The following is a 20,965-nucleotide window of genomic DNA, read 5'->3' as shown; positions in this document are numbered from 1 at the left end:
TTATTATTGGAGGGAGGAAAGGGAGGGGAAATTATGTAATTATATTATAATCCCCAAAAACAAAATTATATATATATGCATATATATAAGGATATATATATATATGGATATATATGGATATATATATATATGGATATATATATATATATATATATATATATAGAGAGAGAGAGAGAGAGAGAGAGAGAGAGAGAAGAATGTATCCTTAACACAGAGTACCTGAAGTATTTTTCTCTGTAGTTTCAGAAGTAGAACTGTGATGGGAAGTGGCAAGAAAAACATACTTTTAGTCAACCAAAGAATGAGTTTCTTAATAATTAAACATATCTAATGATGTAATAGGCAGCAGTAACTGCAAATGTTTATGAAGAAACTATGTAGTGTATTTTGGAAGGGTTTCCTAAATTTGATGTTGGGAGGACATAAAAATCCTCTAATTTCTTGGTGCGTTGACTTCATATTTTCATAGAAAATGTCATTGGAACACTTATGTACTACACTGCAGGCATCTAGGGATATCTTGTGTTATGGTCAATCACTACAAAGCATTATCTGGTGCAAGGAATTGCATTTCAAGAGGAAAAGGAAGGACAGGAGATGCAACTAAGCAGGTTAGTGCTTTCTTAGGAAGCATGAAGTTCAGACTTAGATCACCAGCAATATATAAAACAAGTGTACTCCAATAATCTGGGCACTGTAGAGGTAGAGAAGGATCAGTAGCTCAAGGTCATCCTTGGCTACACAGAGAGTAGAAGCCAACCTGGACTACATGAGACCCTGCCTCAAAAAAGGAAAGAAAGCAAGGATTTGAAGACTTGCATTCATTGGTTCTGCATTGCTACCAGCCTTCACTTCCAACCACTATCCAAAAACCTGCTCTTCCAAATAGATGTTCCTAATAACAGCTCAAGATGGCAGTCATGAATACAAGGACATACTATGATGTAATAGCCCCCGTTCTGATGGAACAATCCAAAAGACTTCCTCAACATACAAGTCCTGTAAAATCCTAGTAAGTTTTGCTGTCTAAATGATTCATCTTAAATTGGTGTGTGTGTCTCTGTATGTGTGTGTATGTGGTGTGTGTGTGTGTGTGTGTGTGTGTGTGTGTGTGTGTGTGTGTAAGTACATGTGAACACAGAAGAGGGCATCAGATTCCTTGTAGTTGTAATTACAGGTGGCTATGACTGACATCCACCTGACATGAACTGCTGGGAACAAAATCCAGGTCTTCTGGAAGTACAGTGTGCACTCTTAACCACTGAGGCATCCCTCAAGCTCCCTAACTGATTCTTAATAAGACCAAACCAAACAGATCACTTTATTGCAAAATTTCTAGTGTGTAGTGCTACTTTCCTAGAAGAAAAAGGAAATAAATTACTTCTAAACTTCTTTAACAGAATGTTTTCAGCATAGAACACCTTATCAGACTAATGTCTGGACTTCAACACTTGGGAGAAATTAGATTAATGTATCCTCTGCCAATATTTTCTTATAAATTTGGTTCATTCTCATTAACTGATCAAGCAGGGATTGCAACACAGTCACTATACTGGCTACTTTGTCTAACAGGTTTAATTCCATTTGATTTCCAACAGAACATTGAGTTGCTGTATTCATTATGCAGAAATCATATCAGTAGCTGGCTTAAATTCCTCCATATCAGCCCCCTCGTTGGTAGCAGAAAAACAAAGTGAACACAGCTTACTTTTGCTTTTCTGTTTGGAGCTCCCACTCCCATGCTCAGCACAAGTCCTCTTTAAGGCTGATGACTTAGTCACAAGCTAAAGGTAGAGAAATGTAAGTTCCATCACCTTGCAGGTCATCGAAGCACGGCTTTCTGAAGACATAGGCGCTGTCACAGCAGTGGCCCACTCCAGCGTTGACAAACTTGGTGTCATATCTTCTGCCCAGAGCTCCAAGAATCAGCTTTGCCTTTTCCAAATGAGAATGAAAGGGAGAGCAGTGAGGTCATGCTTCTTGTCCTTTTTTATCCATAGACAATGAGATTATATTTGCGCATCCCCAAGTTGGACTTCCTTCTAGCACCACCTAGATTTCACTTTTGGGGGAAAGAAAAGGTTGTCATTGTGGACTGAGCCCCACATTGTGTTCCCTCTTTGTGTCACTGTCAGGCTGAGGTGTACTTGTGTCATCTGGAGGTTTCTTCCTCTATCATCTGATAGACCAGCTTCAGCGTGAGATTACAGCCTCTTATACTCACCCAAACCAGCAGTTCAGCATCAAGCCCACCCTACGGCCAGTGTGACTCAGATGTGCAGGCTGCTGGGACTTCACAAGCTTCAATCCAGTGTCTTCCAACATTGTGCAACAGACATCTGCAACCAATGGCAGAACTGATGCACAGCAGGTGCTCCCTGGGTGTTCAAATGCACGGTCCGGGAGCCTGGCCCTGTTTCAGTTATCTCCCTCCTTTTCTTGACCCCGTCTAGAACTGTCTCCTTACTTTGCTCCCACTCCGGTGCTCACAGCACAAATACTCACCCTAACACTGTCTATAACCTCTGCCTGTGTGCCTCTCTTGAGTACACTGGCCACCCAAGTGCCCTGCCACTCATGTGCGAGAGGATGGAGTTATTCAAGCCAGTCAACACAAACGTTGAATTATGAATTTATCCATTATAGAAGCAACAATGCAGCTCCCCCAAGCAAGGCTCTAGGAACATGCACATCTAATCAAATGAATTCCCCAAGGAAGGCATGACTCCATAACAACCAAAAAATTAAGTTAAAATAAAGGTAGGACTAGTTAATAACTTTCCATTTTTAATTCAAATAACTATGCTTTATTAGAAGAAAGGCTATAGCAAATTAGCATAAAGTCTACAATCTCCTGTGGATATAGGACAAATGAAATTAGCACCAAACAAGAATTCAGAAATGTTGAAGCCATGCATCCTGAGAGACCTAGAAGCCAAACCTCAGAGGTGTGAGCACCCCACTGCTCAGGGCCAGTCTCCACAGTGAAGAAGGAATGGTTATAACCATGTTTCAAGAGCACATTCAAGAGGAAATGCACTCAAGGCCATCCCTGCTCTTCCCTTCATCTCACGTGAACTAGTCCTCCTATTTTAACTCAACCTCTCTAATATTTTGGTGGAGGAAAAGAATAGCCTGTTACTACAACAAATCGTCTCTGGCTCTGACAATTCGTGGCCCCTTGAGAATAAGCATACTTGGTACTAACACATCAAACACTGTGAGTTCCACGAGCATTAGTCAAACATCTGCAGCATCTTGTGAAACCGCTAACCAAGTCAGTTTCGTCTACTTTAAAACCCAAGCAGTAGACTTGTGTAAGTGACCCAGGGGAAAGTTTTGTGAATCCAAGTGACACAGGTTTGAGAGGGGCAGTCCTCCCCCGCTGCTGATTAAAAACAGTTGGCATGAGCTGCCTGGAAAGATCCTCCCCTGAGGATTATTAATCCCCATTGGCAGGGCGTAGATATGTCAACAGAAATGAGGTTGATTACTGGGGACGGGAGAGCAGAACTTCAGACAGATGGTAGATGTGTCCTGAGTGTCCTTATCACATTCTCGATGCAGGCAGATTGTAGCTCATCACTTAGTTGAGCAGCATCTACTGGCAGTTGCTGCCATCTTCTTTGTGAATGCCACCAACTCCTGCTCAGACAGCCGTGGGGCTTTCTTAGTATAAAGGACTAGACTATGAGCCTAAAGCAATAAGTTCTTCTTACTCTTGGTAATACGCACACGAGCAAATAGCCATCTATACCAGCAGTGCTCAACCTGTGGGTTGCAACCCATTGGGGTTGCGTATCAGGTGCATTCTGATCCATAATAGTAGCAAAATTACAGTTATGAAGTAGCAATGAAATAATTTTATGGTTGAGGGTTAAGAGGAAGAACAGTATTAAAGGGTTGCAGTGTTAGGAAAGTTGAGAACCACTGATTGACAGTTTTCCACTATATCCAACATTATCTCTGATGTAGGAGGAATGAGGCATTAGACTAGGCTTACTGATCTCTTCTGCCCTGTCCTGATGGCTCAGTGGGTAATTAGACACAATTGCCATTGTCGATACACTTATGCTGTCCTCCATCCAAACCCATCTTTATTGGACTAATCAGGGATACCTTCGGAGCTAAAAATCAGACCTAGAGTAAGCAGTTTATGGAGGAGCTGTGGTGAGGTTTTCTAGGGACCATTTGCCTTGTGTGGAGCAGCTCCAGTGCTCCACGAACTCGGACTCACACCCCAGCGAGCAGGGGCAGACAAGTATAGTGTGTGGGCGGAGCAGCATGCTGCTGGTGCTGTGAGCTGAGTCAAAACTTTAAAAAGGCTCAAGTCTCCCGCAAAAAATGAGAGAAGGAATGGCCTCCCCCTTCTTTCCTAGTGCGTTCACTTTAGAAAACCTTGTAAGGATTTCTCCTCTCACTGAAGTGTATACAACACGGATTTAAAAACAGATCTATCTTTTCATCCACTTTATGAGTCAGCAATGTCTTCTTCGGCGACTCAGGATCTAGGGACATAGACAGCTCCGCTTTCTCCCAGCGTTTGGATGTAGGGGAGAGCTTAGCTTGGGGGAAAAACCCTGCTGCAAGTTACAAACTACCTCCTTGCTTAAAGATATAAGAAGGGCTTTGAGGGTAGGATTTCTAGAGAGTTAATGCGAATTAGGTAAATAGGCAGGTAAAGCTAGGCTGACTTTTGACAAGTGGGACAGTGAAGTCATCTTGAGGACTAGTCATTGTTCAGAATGAGTTCACCAGTTATGGTGCATAATGGGTTGTATGTCTGCTTAACTGTGGCCAGGGAGTGTGACTGTTTTCCGTCTTTGCAAGCTGTTAGTGGACAGCCTGTGATGCACATGGCATTCTGCTTTAGTGTTTATTCAGCTAAGAAGAAACTAGTCTCTATCAATACTACCTTGACAAATTTTGTTCCTAATGTTATTTCCCTAGCAGTGCATAAAAGATGACATACTTTCCATTTCCAGAGGTCAGGCAGGGCATCCAGAGGAAAGGGATTCAGAACTGAAAAATGACAATGCCTCTGAATGAGCCAGGTGAAGCACAAGGGGTTAGGATAATAAGATTTGAGAAGTCATTGACTATGGCTTTTTTTTTTTGACAGGGGGGAGGAATAGGTATGAAATCAGTTTTATATTATTTTAAGGCAATGGCTTCTTTAAGAAGAATGCCCCAGGGATTCACAAGAGTCACAGCAGGGCATCAAGCTATTTTAAGGTTGTTCTGGCAACACAGGTAAAAGAAAATAACCTGAACTGGAATAGCAGTGTTGAAGACAGAAAGACATGAAGTGGTTTTAGAGAGAAAGACTACAGAACCGCATGTTCAAAACCACAAACAATTACAATTAATTGCTGCGTTGCTAGTAGAAAGCACACATGGAAGAAGGATGCAGTGTCTACAGCAGCCAGGGAGAGTCTGGGGCCTGGGTTCTAATGTCTTCTGGAAGATTTTGTCACATGCTAAAGTTTGAGAGCCACGAATCCAATCTTTACAATGGGTATTAGCAAGGGAACACAACATCATAGAAAAGCACCAAGCCAAAAACCCTGCCCAAAAGAACCAGGGTCCTTTCTGTGGTCCATTGTTTTGGACATCTAATTTAAACTCGACATCATGAGATACTATATCAAACCGAACTTTTCTTTAATATTGTATTTCTAAATAGACCATTCTAGGAAGACCTCTGAGATTCCTAGAATGGGCTTTACTTTTTGACCACCAAACCCTTGATAAATAGGATTCTCCAGGCTTTCTGTATCCAAGGTATTCACATTCCCTTTGACAAATAACTAAGGCATCCACCTAGCTCTGTTCTTGGTGGACAACATACTAACTTTGCCTGAAAAACCTGACTTGTAAGCGACAAGGAATCCTAGATTCTAATCTCTATTGCAGATTTGACTTGAAGTCACAGTTGAAGCCCCAAGGTAAATGGTGAGGTATAGGAGTTCATGGTGGCCCTTCAGGGCCTGCTTTACTCCCTTACCTCAGGGGCATCTGGAGAACTGGCCTTGGAAGCAGGATGGAGGCTCCCATAGTTATACAAATATCTGCTGAATCAGCACAGAGGGTTGGTTAATACTCAACTGAAGAGTGGATACAAACTTTGAGCAGCTCTTAGCATGGGGATTAATCAATAGAATCTGGGCCATTTTAAGAGCATACCTATCCTGGAAGTTATGGCCTCCCAACTTCTTGTGTAAGTCACAGTAAATTTTAACACAGTCATGGCTTTCACAGATTACTCTTTGGAGCATCTCTTTCTGAAAAATAGACATGGTCAGCGTTTATTCAAGGTCACAACAATGCTTTTGTTAGGATTACAAAAGCATTTTCCCTAAGAATTTAATAACAATATTTGCTTAACTACTCTTTTTTTTCAGTTAGTGAGTATGAAAAACTGAAAAAAAATTTTTTTTTTTTTGTTTTTTTCTGAAAGAGAAATCATCACATTTCACGGAAAACAAGCAGGATAGCAAGATCGAGAATTCATTTTACCATGATAGAAACTGGTTTGTCGGCCTAAGTGCCAAATTCTGTAACCACAAGGCAAATCATTCATCAAGCCAGAAAGAGAGAGGAAGCGGTAGCATATAGATCTCTTTGACTGGTCAGTGTGTGTGTGTGTGTGTGTGTGTGTGTGTGTGTGTGTGTGTCCATTCGTTCATTTAATAATTAGTCTTTTTTTATTAGCATCACACACACACACACATGTAAGTATAAACATATAGGTATAGAGATATTGATGTGTGCTAAGAAGTCATGGTTTAATATGAACATATATGAGTCATGACTATAAGACATGCCACAATATACACCAAAGAAACCAAAAGGGATTTTTAGTTTATGAAACAGACTCCAGTGAGAAGGCCTTAGTAACTTTGCAGGCTTAACTCTCGGACAGTAGTGCATCTCCTTAGAAAGCCAACAGTTTACCTCTTCCTAATAAGCAGTGTTTGGCATAGAGAAAATTCCCTCAGATTTGCAAGCTCATGGCCTAGATTTTATTCTTGTCCCAGTCTTTACTGCTGGTGTAACATTAGGCAAATTGCCTAACCTTCTGGACTTTAATCTTGTCTACAGAAATGCACTCAGAAACTGCAGCATTGCCTGTTTTACCAGGCTACTGAGAGATTCGTGTGGGTACTAACTATTGTGGGAGCCCACAGAGGTTTCCTAGTGAAATCTGAGCTTGCTTTACCCAGCAGAGCTGCATTAGCGATGGATTGACCACATGCATGGTCACCAGGTGTCTGGAATAGTCTGCACTTGGCTGTGCTGGGGAGGTCTTTGGCTCCACCCTTTGGCATTCCTTTAAAAGCCCTTTAGTAGAGACAGAAGGGGCTGGTGGGTTTTGACCCAGGCTCTCTCGAGGCTATCCTATGTTTCTAACTGTTTCTCCTCTTATATTTCTATCTACCTACTTCTCACTTCTCCCTAGAGGAAGCTGGTCTCCCTCATACTATCATAAGGCTGTCATGTAACTGCTGCTCTTCCCCCCGCCCCCGCCACATGCTCCTGCATGGTGCCACAGTTGTAGATTACTGTAGAAGCTGTCTTAGTTAGGGTTGCTATTGCTGTGATAAAGTACCATGACCAAAGCAAGAAAGGGTTTATTTGGTTTATGCTTCTACTATTCATCATCAAAGAAATTAGGATAGGAAGGCAGGAGCCAACACAGAGGCCATGGAAGGGTGCTGCTTACTGGCTTGCCCCCCTTGTCTTGCTCAACCTGTTTTCTTATAGAACCCAGGACCACCAGCCCAGGGGTAGCCCCACCCACGGAGCCTAGCCTTCCATATCAATCACTAAGAAGATGCTCTATAGGCTTGCCGGCACTGATCTTATGGAGGCATTTTCTTAATCAAGGCTCCCTCCTCTATGATGACTCTAGTTTGTGTCAAGTTGTCATATAACTGTCCAGCACAATGGCCTGTGATTTTGAAAGGGTACACTGTTACATAGCCTTCTTTCTAGAAATAGAAATACCAGTTGTACCTGCTTGAACCCAGACACCAAAAGATACACCTTTGCTCTTCGTCCCAATTTTTTTTTTCAAGACAGGGTTTCTCTCTGTAGCCTTGACCATCCTGGAACTTACTTTATAGACTAGTCTGCCCTTGAACTCAGAGAGATAGGCCTGCCTCTGCCTCCCAGGAGCTGGGGTTAAAGGCGTGCATCAGTACTTCCAAGACAGTCCTTGCTTTGTGTAAACCAACAGTTAGTATAACAAAACTACCTAGGCCTTGGTACTCCGTGGCTAACTACCAAAGCTGAAGCTAGTGAGGACTTTAGCATAACAGGAGCTGCTGCCTGTGGCCAGGCAGATTGCTGCCTTGCAAGGGAAGTGGTTTCCAAGACATGGGACCCAAACATGCTGCACTGTCCTGCTACTGTGCCTGCTACTGTATGCTGGCATCTATGCTCACTTCAAAGAGGACACTGCCTGGGGTGGGGGTGTCTCAGGAAGCACTCTATGAGACCGACAGGTCACTATGGCTTATGGGATGGTCTGGCCTTGGTTTAGGGAGAAATCCTGCCTCTTGCCGAGTGCTCATAATTAACCAAAACATGCAAACTCATTTTACAAAAGGATGTGCTGCAAAAAGCACTGAATTTTCACTGTTCGTAACCACTTGTGAGAACCGTGTTTTAATAAATAAATAAATAAATAAATAAATAAATAAATAAATAAATAAATAAATAAGGAATTTACGCCATGACTGTGGCATTCCAAAAGGTTTTCTGACTGGCAACATTTCTCCAGTAAATGTTTATATCCTGCAAATTTGGGCTTAAAGCATTCCCACTGAAATAAGAAGCAAGACAAAAGTTCCTACTATCTTTACTCCTATTCAAAATGGTGCTTGAAATCTCAGCCAAAGCAAATAAAACAAAAAGGGAAGAGGATGTGGGTATGAAAAGAAGCTAGACTATCCCTGTGTGCAGATGTGGTTCTAGAGAGAGAAGACCCTGAGGACTCCATTTGAAAATTCTTAGATCTGATTAACACTTTCAGTGAGGTGCAGGATAGAAATCTAATCTACAGCCATCAGTAGGCTGCCTGTGGACAGATAACGTGCAAATAAAATCACAAAAACATCCCCATTCTCAGTTGCCTCTGAAAAAAAAAAAAACTTGCAATAAACCTAATCAAGGAAATGAGACACCTTTTCAGTGAAAAATTTAAAACACTGAAAAAATGAACTGAAGAGGTTACTAGAAGAAGAAAGCCCTCTAAGCTCAAGTAATATTGGCTTTGGTGTCCATTGACACCAAAGTTTAACTGGGAAATGTATTTTCATAACTGAATGAGAAACTAATTTGCTGACTATGCCTCAGTTGTTGAATTTTATGTGTAATGATCTCCCATTTTACCCAATTCATTGTTTATAAGGCATTTCTAGCCCTTCAGAGTAGGTGGGATCTGCGCATATCCACTGAATTATAGAAAAAAGTTTGAGAACAGGTTTGTGTCTCTATTTGTCTTCCAGATTCAGTCAAATTTCCTGTATTTTAGAATGGATACAGGTAATGTCAGTACTTTTGGAAAATCTGTGGTAAAATCCTGAGGATATTGTTAGATATTGCTGTCTTATTTTCCTGGACACATTGTATTTCCAAGAAGAGGTCCAGAAGTACCATAGGATCATGGGGGAAGAAACGTGCAGGCTGGACCACGGTTGGCAGATGGAAGGCAAGGCTGCCTTGAAAGAATTTATGAGAAGTTCCATAAATCAGGAGGGAGAGAGTGTGTGTGTGTGTGTATGTGTGTGCTGGTTTTAAGGTTATAATGGGGGACAAGTAAGTAAAAAAATTCCAATGAGATAATCCATCAACTTCAAACCATCCAATCAAAATGAGTGAAAGCAAAACAAAACAACAAACATCCAACAAGACAATGGGAAAACACGGGACCAAAGGGACTGAAGCTCAGGGTTAATTCCTAGTCATATTGTGTTTCAACAGGAGTGGGTTTTTTCTTTCTTTCCACTTGTAAATGATGAGCACATGATTATACTTTCCAAATAAAGAATTTTCTCAACCCACTTCTCTCTTATGAAGTACTCATATAAGCATGAGAAAACACTTAAAAATTATCTGAGCTATTTTCTATTTACTCAGAAACTAGATTCTCTAAACTATATTTAAAACTCAGTTTAAATTTTACATTTACGGTCATGCCAAACTCTTCTGATGACAGATTAACCATAGAATTTTAAAACTTGAATAATAGAACATTTAGAAATAACTAACAGTTATGTGGCTTCATTCCACTCAGTATAGAATATACACGTGGAATTAATGAAAGGATTTTCAGAAGAAAGAATATAAATTCTTTCTTACCAAATGCAAGTGTTCAAGCGTTTCTTATCAGTTGAGCTGAAATGTAAGCATAGAGATAGTGTAAAGAACTACACCCTTTCATTCTCTGCTGCTGCTGATTAATTAGGATATGCACATGTAAAACATTGAATTAAAACAGGAAAAGACTCAGTTGTTATTAGTCTGTATTTTAAATTTATGGAACTTCATCAGTCAGTAAATGAACTGAGTTCCTAGTCCATTGTGATAAATTTGATTTTTTTAGACTTTGGTATTTACGATTATACTACAAAATAAATGTAAAGTAGATAAGCAGATAATTTTTCTACTCAATTATCAAACTAAAAATATATACACCTAGCGTGAAAAGCCTGAATTTGTGAGTTAGCAATATAAATATATTCAAGGACTTAAGTGTTGCATACTTGCTTATGCCTCCAGACTCACACTAGAACAGGGCTAGGCATGACTACTGACTTCAAATAAATAGTGACCACTCTTTCTAGGAAGTTTAAAGAAAAATTAAAAATTTGTTGAAGAAAGAACTATCTCCTTTCTTTAGTTTCTTTCTTTTCCAGTTTTTGGCTAAACCAGCTCACTCCTGGTGGAATTATTTCCATAGGCAGGCATTCTTTTACACTCTGTTCATCTGTGTCTTCAGAGACTAGTCGGTTATTTCATTTCAGGATGGCTTTGAGTCATAAAACAGCAAGGAAACACTTGTTCCTTCTCCTTCATCATTTATGTTTGATATCACCTGTGTTTGGTCATATAATTCATACACTTTCCTGAAGATGAGGACATGAAATGAGGTCATAGAAAGTCGATTTCCTTCATTGTCTAACTAGATATGAAACAAGAATGCTTTCCTGGCCACTCAGTAGTCCCTAAAAAAGTAGGTACCATGGGGACAATTTAGATGACAGTCTTGACTAACTCACCTTTTGAGGTAAGTAAGACAACTGGTCTGCTACTAATTATTTTTCTATTGTGTCAAAGGAAGTATGTCACAGTGGCAAAGACCACCATCACTATCATTTAGGTGTGTGTTCTTCTATTGGCTCTTCTAAAAAAAACCCAAGAAAGAGATTCATGTCAGATGAAAATATTCCAGACCTGTTTCACACACAACCAGAGCTGGGATGGTGACACAAAACTTCTAAACATCTTCCATGATTGTTCTCATTGCTCTGACTTTTTCTCAGTTTACATTTGAGGCAATGTGAGCTTTACGGGAGATTCTAATTTCGAAAGGATGAGAAAGACATGGAAATCCTATAATCAGCTTCTCCCTTTCCTCGTGCAAATTCCTTATTACTGATAGATAAAAGCATATTTAGAATGAGTAATACATATAATTCAGTTCTTAGCTTTTAAAATACGTCATGTTTCCATGCAAAGGCCCAAACCAAAAGTGCTCAAATGGGAGATACAGCGAGCACAGTAAGGGAAAATAGGTTTGAACAGTTTAAACACTTATGTAAAATTTGATGTTTTACATAACTTTAATGAATTGACAAAGTCTTCTGGGGAAAACAGCTCCAGATGGCAAACATACGCAAGGGATTTAGTCAAACAACTTTTTGGCAAAGAATGTATGATTTTGTAATTGGGTAGGAACCAATGGAATGCGAGCTGAGTCTGGTTAATGGTCTACAGTTATTGGTTAAAGAAGTATATTAGAGCAGATTTCCCTGCACACATCTCACCTTTCCTATCAACCCCACAAGCCTCTGGCACAATGAAGTGGGTGACCTTCCTCCTCCTCCTCTTTGTCTCTGCCTCTGCTTTTTCCAGGGGTGTGTTTCGACGAGATGCACATAAGAATTTTATTTTTTTAATGCTCCACTTTTGTCTTACTTCCCTAGTAATGGAAGCCCTGCATTTTGAGAGAGTTAAGGTTTCCTTTAGTGCTTATTTCTAGACTTTGATGATATTTTGCATCTGAGAACCCTTGTGTGGTTATATTATTAATATACTTTAGACATCTTAAGTGACAATAATGAGGGGATTTTTTTAAAGTTTAGTTTTAAATATCTTTTAATTTTGAAGATATGCTAGGCAGAGTGACTTAAACTATACTGAATACAGCTGAAGCCAGAATCTTCACAGTCTTGAAGGTCTGTTTACTCTACCATGCTGTACTAATAAACTAAACGTGTGTGTTGTTATTTTATGAATGGAGCTTCCATTTGTATTGACTTTCATTCAGATTGTCTTAGTAGATCCTTAGAAACACGACAAAAGCATTGACTCTCAGGTTTGGATGCAAAGCTATAAACACTTAGACAGTTTTAAAGTAGTATTCGTGGTGAAGGGTAGCTCGTTAAATGTCGAAGGAAGGAGTCATTGGCAGATTCTTTTTTTTTTTTTTTTTGTAGAGTTCAGAGGCCAGTGTCTCAAAGTAAAGAAGTAACTTGAAGAAACTGCATATGGAGTTAACTTTCATTGTGGCAAAAGTTAGCCACTGGACAACAAAGTATCCTCGAATCAACTGCTGACAAAATGGACAGACAGGACATGAAACAAAGGACTACTGATTCTTGCCAAAACAAGTGTGGTTATGGCTTTATCAAAAGGCATCTTCTGAGGCCAGGACAATATGGCACCATCCCTGAAGTAGCCTTAGCAACTCGGAAAAGGTACAGTGCCCTTTTCTTCGAAGGCAGCTGAACAGGCAGTGGGCCGATGGCTTCTGATGTGCAATGGAACAGCAGCTGAAACAGTTATTCTTGAAGACTAACTAAGCTCACGCCTCTCAGTAGTAGACTGGCATTTGATAGAAGGATGTGGAGAAGAACGGGATGCTGAGATGAAGCCATATATACACAGCCAGAAGAATGGACAGTTGAATTAAAAAACCATCAACAATTTCCAGAATTTAAAATCCTGAATCATAACATGACACTAGTGGAATTCAGGTGTTTCTGGTACATGGACTGCTCTCACCCAATGTGAGGTTGAACTGTTGACCTTGTGTACATCCTACTTCACAAATGAGTCTGTCAGATATGCTAAGCCTATAGGCTGAAGATGATGCCCCAGCATTGTGGAGAAATCTCAGATGACTGTCCAGGCAGCTGGCTGTTTCTGTCAACTCACAAGTTTTTTGGAAGTTGCTTGCATGCACTTTCTGTTTTTATTTTTGTTAGCTAATATTATTTCCTTCTTGGGTCTCTGAGGGAGTTGAAGATTAGTTAGTTATAGTTGAAGGTTAGTTAGTTATAGTTGAAGATTAATTAGGATAGAAAGTGAATTAGATACATTTTGGACTTAACAAAATAGGATAGATAATGAAATTATTTTCTCTGAATTTGTCAAATACAAATGGACTAGACATTGTGTAGACATTTATTACTTGTATATATTGTATGTAGTCATTGTACTTTTATATATAGTTTTTCTTTTGTTAGTTATAACCTTTTTCTTTTTTTCCTTTTTATTAAAATAGAAAAGGGGAAATGTGGTGGTATTTTACTTGTACTGAAATGTGATTTTAATTGTATGTTAATAAATAAAGTTGCCCAGGGGTCAGAGCTATTAGAGCCATAGCAAGTGCGTGGCGGCGGTGGCACACGTCTTTAAGGACCTGGAGGGCGGTACATACAGGCAGTGACGAGGCAGTCATGTGTTTGGGTTTACAACCAATGAGAAGGCAGAACAGCTAGACTATATAAAGACATACACACAGGAAGTAGGCCCCTTTCAGAGAGCTCTCTTGGCTGAAGAGGATCGCTGTATCAGTAAGGGTGAGGCTCTTAGCTCTGACCTCTTGGCTTTCTTCTCTGAATCGGCTCTGTGTTTCTTATTTAATAAGACGGTTGGTTACATCTACACAAAGATGCAACAAAGAAAGAGAATTACAGACCAGTCTCCCTCATGAACATTGATACAAAGATACTCAATAAAATATTGGCAAATTGAATCCAAGAATACATCAAAAAAATTAACAACCATGACCAAGTAGGCTTCATCCCAGGAATGCAAGGATGGTTCAACATTTGAAAAATCTGTCAATGTAACACACCTTATAAACAAACTGAAAGGAAAAAACCACATAATCATTTCATTGGATGCTGAAAAAGCCTTTGACAAAATCCAACACCCCTTCACGATAAAGGTCCTAGAGAGATCAGGAATACAAGGAACATACCTAAACATAATAAAGGCAATTTACAGCAAGCCAACAGCCAACATCAAATTAAATGGAGAGAAACTCAAAGCAATCCCACTAAAACCAGGAACAAGTCAAGGCTGTCTGCTCTCCCCATATTTATTCAATATAGTACTTGAAGTTCTAGCTAGAGAAATAAGACAACAAAAGGAGATCAATGGGATAGAAATTTGAAAGGAAGAAGTCAAACTTTCACTATTTGCAGACAATATGATAGTGTACATAAGTGACCCCAAAAAATTCTACCAGGGAACTCCTACAGCTGATAAACTCCTTCAGTAATGTAGCAGTATACAAGATTAACTCAGAAAAATCAGTAACCTTCCTATATACAAATGATAAAAGAGCTGAGAAAGAAATCAGAGAAACATCACCCTTTACAATAGCCACAATTAATACAAAATACCTTGGGGTAACTCTAACTAAGCAAGTGAAGGACCTGTGTGATAAGAACTTTAAGTTTCTGAAGAAAGAAATTGGCCGGGTGGTGGTGGCGCACGCCTTTAATCCCAGCACTCGGGAGGCAGAGCCAGGTGGATCTTTGTGAGTTCGAGGCCAGCCTGGTCTACAGAGCGAGATCCAGGAAAGGTACAAAAGCTACACAGAGAAACCCTGTCTCGAAAAACCCAAAAAAAAAAAAAAAGAAATTGAAGAAGATATCAGAAATTGGAAAGACCTCCCATGCTCATGGATAGGTAGGATTAATGTAGTAAAAATGGCAATCTTACCAAAAGCAATCTACAGGTTCATTGCAATCTCTATCAAAATCCCAACACAATTCATCACAGACCTCGAAAGAACAATACTCAACTTCATATAGAAAAACAAAAAACCCAGGATAGCTAAAAGAATTCTGTACAATAAAGCAACCACTGGAGACATCATGATTCCTGACTTCAAAGCTCTTATAGAGCTACATTAATAAAAACAGCTTGGTATTAGTATAAAAACTGACATGTGGACCAATGGAATCGAATTGAAGACCCTGACATTAATCTGCACATGTATGAACACCTGATTTTTTACAAAGAAGCCAAAACTGTACAATGGAAAAAAGAAAGCATCTTCAACAAATGATGCTGGCATAACTGGGTGTCAACATGTAGAAGACTGCAAATAAATTCATATCTGTCATTATGCACAAAACTCAAGTCCATGTGGATCAAAGACCTCAACATAAATTGAGTTACACTGAACTTGATAGAAGAGAAAGTAGGAAGTAGTCTTGAACACATTGGCACAGGAGACCACTTCCTAAATATAACACCAGTAGCACAGACACTGAGAGCAACAATTAATAAATGGGGCCTCTTGAAACTGAGAAGCTTTTGTAGAGAGAAGGACACAGTAAATAAGACAAAACAACAGCCTACAGAATGGAAAAAGATCTTCACCAACTCCACATCTGACAGAGGGATGATCTACAGAATATATAAAGAACTCAAGAAACTAGACATCAAAATACTTAACAATCCAATTAAAAATGGGCTACAGAGCTAAACAGAGAATTCTCAAAGGAAGAATCTCAAATGGCTGAAAGACATTTAAGGAATTGCTCAACATCTTTAGTCATCAGGGAAATGCAAATCAAATGACTCTGAGATACCATCTTACATCTGTCAGAATGGCTAAGATCAAAAACACTGAAGACAGCTTATGTTGGAGAGGATGTGGAGCAAGGGGAACACTCCTCCACTGTTGGTGGGAATGCAAACTTGTACAGCCACTTTGGAAATCAGTATGGCGGTTTATCAGAAAATTGGGAATCAGCCTCTTTCAAGACCCAGGTATATCACTCTTGGGCATATACCCAAGGATGCTCAATCATACTACAAAGACACATGCTCAACTATGTTCATAGCAGCATTATTTGTAATAACCTGTAGCACGAACTTTAGAAGTTGTTATTCATAAAATCAAACCTGATGCCAGGTATCGGGGTGAATGCTGTAAGATCAGAGAAACAGAACTGGCAACAGCTACCTCACCTTGCCAATTCCTCAGCTGATCCTGTTTCCTCAAACTGGATGCCTCTCAGCTGAACTGTGCTGCTCAAAAGCCTAAAAGCTTAACCAGGCTCTAGTTCCTGCTCCTCACACCTTATATATCTTTCTGCTTTCTGCCATCACTTCCTGGGATTAAAGGCTCACTTCCTGGGATTAAAGGCATGAGTCACCATGCCTGGCTGTTTCCAGTGTGACTTTAAACTCACAGAGATCTGGATGGATCCCTACCTCCGAAGTGATAGGATTAAAGGCATGTGTGCCACCATTTTCTAGCCTCTATATCTAGTGGCTGTTCTGTTCTCTGACCCCAGATAAGTTTATTAGGGTACACAATATTTTGGGGAACACAATATCACCACAATAGCCAGAATCTGGAAACAACCTAGATGCCCGTCAACTGAAGGATGGATTAAGAAAATGTAGTACATATACACAATGGAGTACTACTCAGCAGAGAAAAACAATGACATCATGAAATTTGCAGACAATTGGAGGGAACTAGAAAATATCATCCTGAATGAGGTAACCCAGACTCAGACATTGCATGCACTCACTCATAAGTGGATAATGTAATGCCTGCATCCTGAGCCCTGCAACCAGACTACCAAGGAACCAACTTCTGATGCAACAACAAAAGGTGTCTTTATTTCAGCCAAGCCCGGCAGGGAATTTGCCCAACACTCCCAGTGAGTGCAGGAGAAAGCCCCCTAACACTCATTACAAGGGGGTTATATAGGAATAGTTTACATGCAGTGGTTTACATATCTTAGGATTGGACGAGGGAGCTGGGGTGAGGTAGGTCTTTGAAGTTACTGGCTGAACTATAATCGTGAAATTACTAACTGCTGACAGGATGCAGGGTATCTACAGAGACATAAATTTTTACTCCCTATATCCTGTTTTGCTGAGTCCAGGATATATACATTTAGATTTACTGTTCCAGCCTTATCTTCACACCAGTTCAATTTTCGGTCAGATCTAAAACTGCTAGTCAGCAAATACCTTCGCGGGGTGGAGGTGGGGGATCATCTTTCAAGAGGGCTACTGATTTTTCCCTTTCAGATACTAGATGTAAATCAAAGGATAACCAGACTGCAACCTACATCTCGAGGCAGGCTAGCTAGCAGAGAGGACCCTAGGAAGGATGCCTGTATCGCCCAGCAAAGGAGAAATAGATGAGATTTACATGAGCAAACTGGGGATGACAGGGGATAATGGAGGGCAAGGGAAGAGGGACGAGAACATAGGGGAATAGGAGGTTCAAGCTAGAACAGGGACATAGTGGGAGGAAAGAGATACCATGATAAATGAAGACATTATGGGAACAGGGAGAAACAGAGTGCTAGGGAAGTTCCCAGGAATCCACAAGGATGACCACACCTTAAAACTACTGGCAATAGTTGAGAGGGTGCCTGAACTGGCCTACTCCAGTGATCAGATGGCTGAATACCCAAACTGTCATCACAGAGCCCTCATCCAGTGATGATGGAAGGAGATGCAGAGATCCACGCCCCAGACGCGAGGCCAAGATCCCAGAGTCCAATCGATGAGAAAGGAGGGATTCTATGAGCAATGGACGCCGAGATCATAATTGGGAAATGTACAGAGATGAACAGCCAAACTAGTGGAAACACATGAATTGTGGACGAATAGCTGAGGAGCCCCCATGGCACTGGACTAGGCACTCTGGACAGTTGTTTAGCTTGAAATGTTTAGGGCGTCCCGAGGCAGTGGGATCAGACCCGTCCTTGATGCATGAGCCGGCTTTTTGGAACCTAGTGCCTATGGTGGGACACTTTGCACAGCCTTAGTGCGGGGTGGGTGGTGGAGGGGTGGACCTGCCTCAACTGAATGTACCAGGCTCTGCTGACTCCCCATGCCTTGAAGAAGGTGGGAATGGGAGTGGGTTCCAGGGGAAGTCTGGGGGGCAGGAGGAGGGAAGAGAGGGGAATCTATGGTTGGTATGTAAAATGAATAGGAAATCTCTTAATAATAATGAAAAAAGTAAAAAATAAAAAATAAAAAACCAAATCAAACAAAATAATAGGACTTAATTTGCATTTTTAGTAGAGCTAAAAATAATCAGTAAAAAAAAAAAAAAAAAAACAAGTCATTAACCTAACATCCCAGTATTAAATCATGTTGACGTCATATCACGTCCCCAGTGTGTTATGAGACCAACTTTAATACACACGCCCACATACAAACACATATGGGGACACACACACACACACACACACACACACACACACACACACACCCCATTAGGCCTGCAATACTCTGGTAGCCCAGTCTGCTGAATCATGAAGCAAAATACAGAGACAAACAGCTAGATGATAGACAGATGGGAATTATCCCCCAAAGGCTGACCTCACAAAACCAGAGCTGACCTGGGCTCATTAGTTTCAGATGTTGACTCTATGGGAAGCAGGAGAAGTGGAGGCTCAGGGAAGAGTGCACTGTGGAGCACAATTCTCTCTAAGTATGAAGTTCCCCTTCGGTATCTAGGAGTGGTTACCGAGGCAGTGTCTTCCAGATAGTGCATCTAGACCTGGCCCCTACTGGTCCAGTTGAATAGCAACACCTTACTCAAAATTGTCTGCTATACTTCCTGGTTTCCACCAGGCCAGGTCCCAATCTTCATTCTATTCTTCCAGTCTTTCTCCTACCTTGGATACTTTCATCAGGAGGCCGAAGCACAGGTTGAGGGAGACGTGAGTGTGGCATATAAGAGGATTGAAAAGGACCTTTCTTTACATGTGGTCTCCTCATCTTTTCAGGTATCATGCTTTAAATGAAACTATAAAAGATCGCTAAGAGTGGGTTGTAGAATAACATGCACAATTTGAAATCAATGATATATAATAAAAATTTCATATGGCTATGAATGGCTATGTATGTAAAATCATAGACAATCCTTGGATAAGTCTACAGAATTCATAGACAATAGTATTATATGAGCAATCACCTCCTGGGACAGAGAAAAGAATCTAGCATTGAATGTAACTTCTAAATCTTTATGTGACTCTTTCACCATCCAGCTCTTGGGCTACATCAATCCAGTGTCCTTCAGCACCCCTCCAGATCACCCAGTCCCCTCTTCCTCAATCTAATGTCTTTAAGCACCCCTCCAGACCACCCAGTCCCCTCTTCCAACATTGCTTCTTGAGGCTTTATGCTATCATCCTGAACTGTAGTAAATTTTTCTCCATCACTTACTTTATCGATTCACCAAGCCACCTTTAAACCATTCCTGTCTCCTTTGTCTCCAACTCATTCTTAGAGTCCAACTGACAAAGAAAAGCCATGGTTCATAAGCTTTTAGTCTCTCATTCAGAACTTCCGTAATGTTGAAATTTGTTTATATGATCACTGTGCACAACTCAGGAGAATATTGACTTTTATTTTTATTGGGTTTCCCATAAGGAACTAGAGCCTCTGCTGAAGGGAAAGAAGAGAGAGAAAAAAGGAGTGTTTCCCAGAGCCTACAAGGTTCTGAGGGTGAAGAGTACCTGAGGGATTCCCAGAGCCTACAAGGCTGTGGGGGTGAAGAGTACCTGAGTGTTTCCTAGAGCCTACAAGGACGTGGGAGTGAAGAGCACCTGAGTGTTTCCTAGACCTGTCAGGGGGAGCATGCCTTTGGAAAATACAGTCGTGAACAACAGAGTAGATTCTTTTCATTTTTTATTCATTGCAGTACAGAGAAAAGAAGTCAAATGTTCAAAGAAATTTCTGTTCCTTAGGTTGTTGATTTTTACACCAACAGAAAAGATGAGTAAGGCTTGAGTCTTCATGTCTCTCTTTTTCTCAGGGTAGACTGAAAAACAGAAAGGGAAATGTAAGTGCCCTTTTCAAAATGGAATATGTTTTCCAAATATATTTTTAGAAACATTGAGTCTCTTATATTCTTCTTGCAATTTTCCCCAGTGTAGACAGCCTAAGCATGATCTAGCCTTAGCTGAAGTCCCTCACTCAGGGGGCAGAGGATACACTGGTGCCTGTTCTGACACCTCCTCTTCATCACTGGTCCCATCAGGGCCCTCAAGTGTCAGGTCAGAGGTCTCACAATTTCTCAAGACCTACATATTCCCTAATTTATTAAAAATTAAGCTGTCTTCTCAGAATGCAACAAAATTTCCTTTTCCTTCTAAAAATGGAAATAATTTTGAAATAACCCTATGTCTGTAGGTTCTTTGCTTGAATACACAATAAGTATGTGTTTTCATATGGAGAAACTATTTTCTTTTACCCTCTTATTCCATTTTTGGTCTATTTTTTAAATTCTCTTCCAAATATTTCAACAAAATTGATCAACATAGCTGTGTTCAATTGTCTACATTTTCAAATGGAGCTGTTTTGAAATAGGAATATAAATTCTGTCAAAGCTTGGCATGTGACACCTCAGAGATTTGGAAGCAGATCATTTATTATAAAACAG

This window comes from Peromyscus eremicus, chromosome 10 (genome assembly GCF_949786415.1).
Source record: "Peromyscus eremicus chromosome 10, PerEre_H2_v1, whole genome shotgun sequence".
NCBI classification, from domain to species: Eukaryota; Metazoa; Chordata; class Mammalia; order Rodentia; family Cricetidae; genus Peromyscus; species Peromyscus eremicus.
Note: the sequence above shows the minus strand (reverse complement) of the source record.